Below are 6,000 nucleotides of genomic sequence, written 5' to 3'. Positions count from 1 at the left end.
ATCGCCAAAAAACGGCAACTTTCTTGGTATTCTTGAATTGATGAGTCAGTTTGATCCGTTCATTTGTAACCATTTAAAAGAATATGGCAACAAAGGAAAGGGCTGATCTTATTTATCTTCGACCATCTACGAAGAGTTAATTACAATTATGGGTGTGAAAGTGCTTTCTCTAATTATTTCTGAAATCCAAGAAGCAAGATTTTTTTCTGTGTCCATTGATTCTACACCAGACTTGACACACGTTGACCAGCTCTCCATGATTATCAGATATGTTTCAGTAACATCTCATGAAGCTACCGAACGTTTTTTGTCCTTTATTCCTATTGAAAGTACTGGTGAATATCTGACCAACATTATTCTTAAATATTTCGAGGACCAAAAAATTGACATTAAAAATGCACGAGGGCAATCGCACGATAATGCTGCTAATATGTCAGGAAGGTACAATGGCGTGTAAGCTAAAATAATTGAAAACAATCCCCTTGCTTTTTACATTCCCTGTACGGCCCATTCACTAAACCTTGCTGGGGTTTGTGCAGCTGAAAGCTGTCTTGAGGTCACTCGCTTTTTCGGAATTGTCCAACAACTTTTTTCTTTTTTTCTGGATCAACTCATCGTTGGTCAGTGCTAATTAAAAACATTGGCCCAAAAGAGTTAGTTGTCAAGCGCCTTTCGGACACTAGATGGTCTGCACGAGCTGATGCTGTCAAAGCTCTTTCGTTTGGCTATACCGAAATTCAAGATGCGCTTGAAGAATTGTTGAAGGATTTACAACAAACGCCTGATACAAGGCATCAAGCCAAATCTTTATTTGACCACATGCTATTTCGTGAAACTGCCATAATGACAAAACTTTGGAATTCAGTCATGGAGAGATTTAATATAGTAAGCAAAACTTTGCAATCCGAAACTTTGGACTTGGGCAGCGCTGTGTTGATGATGAAATCCTTAACATATTTCGTAGCTAATCAGCGAGAAAGATTTGATGACTTTGCAAATGAAGCCCTAGAGTTGATTCCCAACGGAAAATATAGAGATGCAGATAAAATACCAAGAAGGCGTCGACAGCAAGTTAATGATGGTCCAAGCGAAGATGTCGTTCTGTCAGGTCAAACTCGCTTTTGAGTGGATGGATTTCTTCCGATATTGGACTCTTTGTCGCAAGCTCTAATTTCCCGGACAAACGCTTACAGTAAAGTTGCTGGCTTATTCGGATTTATCAATGTTTCTTGGAGATTGGATTTTGATATTTTGATCGAAAAGGCCACCATTTTGCAAACTCAGTATAGTTCTTACTTAGAGAAATTGTTTCCCAATGAGTTGACACATTTCAGCCTATACATTAAGCAGTACCTTGAGACAGAAAGCCCAGATTTCGAAAAGTCATTTACTGTGAATATGATGTATCAAACTCTATTCACACAAAAAGTGCAGTTAACTTTCCTAAATGTTGAAATTGCCCTTCGCATTTTTCTATCTCTAATGGTAAGTGTAGCTTCGGGGGAGAGATCTTTTTCGAAGCTTAAGTTGATAAAAAACGAAAAAAGGACAACTATGGGCCAAAATAGACTAAACTTTCTCTCTCTTATGTCGACTGAAAGCGAATTTATAAAATGTCTCTCTTTCGACGATCTCATAGAGCAGTTTGTGAAAGAAAAAATTCGAAAAGTACAAGTTTAAAACAAGTGTTGCGTATCAAAGTCACTGTCAAAATGTGTAATTTGTGGAAAGAGCTATCCTGTTTCTTGTCAATACAAACTTGGAAAGCAAAAATATTGTTTCTTAATCATTTTTAAAAATAAATGGGCGCAAATTAGTCAAAAGCCCAAGGGAGCAAAAAATTTAATCCGGCACTGGGCCTTAAGCATTAGTAGTAGGCCTTTTTCTGACATGAATTTGAATACAAATAAAAGTATTGCCGGCTTTACACATTTAAATTTATTATACGTAACATCAGAGTCATAGAGGGGATGGTTCGTTCATTGGGCAGAGATGTGCACAAGCAAATTTTGTTCAAGCAATTTTCGATTAATCAAGTAAATTTTTGCTCGAGTAAATAAATAATTTTTTTTTCTTGCTTGGGTTTGTTTGAACAAAAGTCAAACAATTTCAAAAAAATTTTCCATTGTTTGTTTGGTTTTGTTCAAACAATAAAAAAAAAACTCAAAAGTTTCCAAGTTTCCAAGGAAGTGATGATTAGCGCAACATGTTTCTCAGTGACAGTAACCAGTCAATCAGGATTCAGTTAGTCAGTCAACTGACTGACTGAATCCTGTAGTTCGACACCAACAGAAAACTCAATGCAGACAGCAAATACGACAGCGCCATCATTCATCTAGCAAAACAATCAAAATATCGGCTTTGTACGGCATCGTCTTGGATGCGGAACCTGCTACAAATGGAACCCGAGAAGAGCTTCTGAAGGCTGAAATGCAAAACTTCCTCGCCATTCCAAAATTATCTGCCGATGAAATGGACGAGCTAGATATCTTGTCTTGGTGGAAGGGGCGTCAATACGATTTTCCGCTTCTTGCAATATACGCCAGACAAATATTAGGGATAGTTGCTACCTCAGTACCGTCTGAAAGAGTCTTTAGTACCGGAAGAAATGTTGTCACTCAACAACGCCAGCGTTTGGATCCACAAAATGTGGACAAATTAATCTTTCTCAGTGCAAATTATGCCGCCAAAAAAAAGTAAACACCTGTGAATTCTAATTAAAAATCAATGTTAACTGTGATTACTGTTACTATTATTCTAAGTCTTTGACATCCAGTCAATAAGGAAATCAAATGTTTTCGAACCTGTAACGTTTAAAAAAGAAAGTCAAACCTTTTGTTTAATAGACCAGTTTCGGATGCTGCGTTGCAAAATTTAAAAAAATCCAGGGGGGTTTCGATTGCAGTGGGAGATAGGAAAAAAGGGGGTTTTTGATTTATTTACCCTAGTAATACTTTTCCAATTCAGGAAATGTTCTAGAATACTACACTTTAAGACATTCTGCGTCTTCTCCAGTCTTTATAAATAATTAATCATCCCTAGTTTATCCATGAAAATTAATTCAAGTAAAAGGCTAGGGATGCTGTTTAGTATTTTTTGCGTTTCTAGTGTCAAGAAAATATGTAAACATGGGTGATTCAAATGTGGATATGGGGATAATGGATAAATAAGATTTTTCCTTAACTATGGTGCTACCCTCTGTTGTGTTAGTGAGAAACTGAAAAACTGAAATTGCTTAAAATCCCTCAAAAACTGACGACCAAGCCTTATAGGCAAAATCGACGCAATGAACGAACCATCCCCTCTATGACTCTGGTAACATTTAGAACATTGCCGAGAGCCCGAGATGCCCACAAATTTTCTTTATTTATGGATTATGTACTTTCCATTCAAGTTTAACTTTGTTAAAAATTTTAACGCGTTAAATTCTCCTCCAAATTTTGGCGTTTTCATGTCGCCGTTAACTGTCCGTTAACTAAAAGAAATGTTGCTAAGAAATAGCTTAACGCGTCTCGACTTTAACGCGTTAACTACCCGTTAACTTCAGTTAAGATAACTTTCGCACAACTCTGGCTAGAGGCCTTTTTCCGGCTTTTTCCGGCCCTTTTCCAGGCCTGAAAATGGGAAAAAGGAGGTGTAATAAAGTATTTTATGGACCATGTGTAGACAACACATAAAAATATGAAATAATTAATACTAAATGGGGAATATCTAAGCTCTATTTACAAAAAATAACATTGTTGGAATGTTAAGTAGTTTAATTACAAACTTACGGTGTGTGAAGACTCATGTCGGCAGGGAGACGAGGAAAAATAAATGTTTTCAGATCTCTGATCGACGCGCCACCATACGGCATAGGACGTGCATGGCTTTAAGGGGTTTATAGCCATGGCCTACTAAATGGTTTAGGCCAGTAAACTTCAATCTTCCCTATGAAGGCGAGAGGATTTGCTACCAAAGCCAATCAGAATCCTTTCTAATCACGTGCCGATTAGGGCCAATCAGGAGAGGGAGGATACGACGACGCCATCTAGCGCTCGATAGTGTGACTCCTTAAATAATAACAATTTACAGAGGAGGGAATTTGACAGACAGAAATGGCCGACGTCTGCGGTGTGACAATAAAACAAACAAAATCCAAAAACATTATATTCAGCTACGTGTGGGAGTTGAACTCTAGAACTTTGATTTGCCGTGCCGCTCTTCTACCACTGAGCTACCACTCATTTAATATTGATGTTTACGTCAGCATCATAAGCTGTCTGTCTATTACTTGCCTTTTTGGCCTGAAAGTCTTTCTGTCCCATAACGAAAGCGCCACAGCGGCTGTGTTGAGAACTTGTGATGTATTACGTTTTCGCTATGTTTTCGCTCATTTTCGTCGTCTGTACTTCAGAAAGTAAACAAAAAGTGGCTTAATTAATTAGTGTGAAAAAAGTAAGAGCACGAAGAGATTTCTTAACAACCCTTAAAACTCAATTCATAGGTGGCGTTACGGTTATGGGACACTTAAATCGATATCTTGCCTCATTTTCTCACAATCGATACGCGAAATTGGCAACAACTTTTGGGAAATAATCCGAGAGAGGGAGTTAACATGGCCGTGGCTACACGGGCCAGGATAAAATGCGGACGCAGACCGCGGACTGCGGACAGGAGAAACTGCGGACTTTCACCTGCGGACTGACCCAAAATTTTTGACAGCAGTCCGCAGTTTCTCCACAGGGTAGCTGTCCGCAGTCCGCGTATTATACGGGGATACAGATTCCATATAGACATGTCTATGCGTTGGTAAGGCAGAAAATTGGTAAGTAAAGTCTTCATTTCATAATAGTATTTAACACTAAAATTTCATAATATATATAGCAGCAAAATTTGACTTGTTTTTACAGGACAAGACAGATCAACCTTATTTTTGTCTTGCATTGGCTGTTGTTCGATAACTGTTGCTTTTTAAAAATATGTAAGCATGCAACAATTCCAATGAATAAAAATTAAAATGCGCACAGCTCTTAGCAGCTGATTATTTTATTTATTTCTTTCCTATAGGCCAAATCCATTATATTCTATTTTCTTTTATGCACAACTAAGAATTTGAATTAGACAACCGTAGCGCAGTTAAGTCGTCCTTCAGAAGGCGGCAACGTGGTACCAAACTTTGCAAAGAATGGTACCGTAAGGAATGTCTTCCAAAAGAACAGCATTATGCCTTTCAGGAGTTTTTAAAACCCCTTGGAAATACCCCAAATCCTTTTAAGTTTATTACATGTTTTATTTGCATTGTTGTACCAAGAGTTTACCTAGTTAATAAGTAACCATGTTATATAAACTGTCCTTTACTTTCATATTTTGAATAATGTTCATAAAATTTTTTATTTTCCCCCATTTTCCCTATCTCGAAAATTCGAAAAAAAAAAATTTTTTGTCTCGGGGAAATGGGGAAAAATAAAACATTTTATGAAAGTAGGTTACCCAACCACTAAAAATATGAAATAATTCACACGATATGCTGAATTTTTGTGCTTAATTTACATGTGCATACCAAAGTGATACCGTGCATGATTTAATTAAAAATTACGGTGTGTGAAGCATTGGATCAGTAGGGAAACCCAAAATTATTATCTTAGCGAACTCAGCGCCACTATGCGGCATCTCACGCGCATAGCTACCTACCGTCCTCTCAGCCTTATGGCCCCCTTCGTGGTCTTCCACTTCGTTGTCTATGGCCAAACAGTTCCATGAGTTTTTTCAGGCCAAATTTCACATGCCCTATGGAACCATTCAAGACACTTAGAGCACTGGATAACATCCCAGTTAGCCCGTTGCTTCACATTGTTGGGTTTGTACTCAATTCTTCTACAGGCACAATATACCTTCGATTTCCATAATTTGCTAGACTGTGAAAATATTTCACCCTTTCTTGTTGTCACTGTAGGGAATGCTGAAATTTTACGGTCAACAAAGCATGTTTTCAAGTGACGACGCATGTTTGCTCTGTCG

Source organism: Daphnia magna, linkage group LG1 (assembly GCF_020631705.1).
Source record: "Daphnia magna isolate NIES linkage group LG1, ASM2063170v1.1, whole genome shotgun sequence".
Classification (NCBI taxonomy): Eukaryota; Metazoa; Arthropoda; class Branchiopoda; order Diplostraca; family Daphniidae; genus Daphnia; species Daphnia magna.
The sequence above is the reverse complement of the archived record's forward strand: the minus strand, read 5'-3'. Positions refer to the sequence as shown.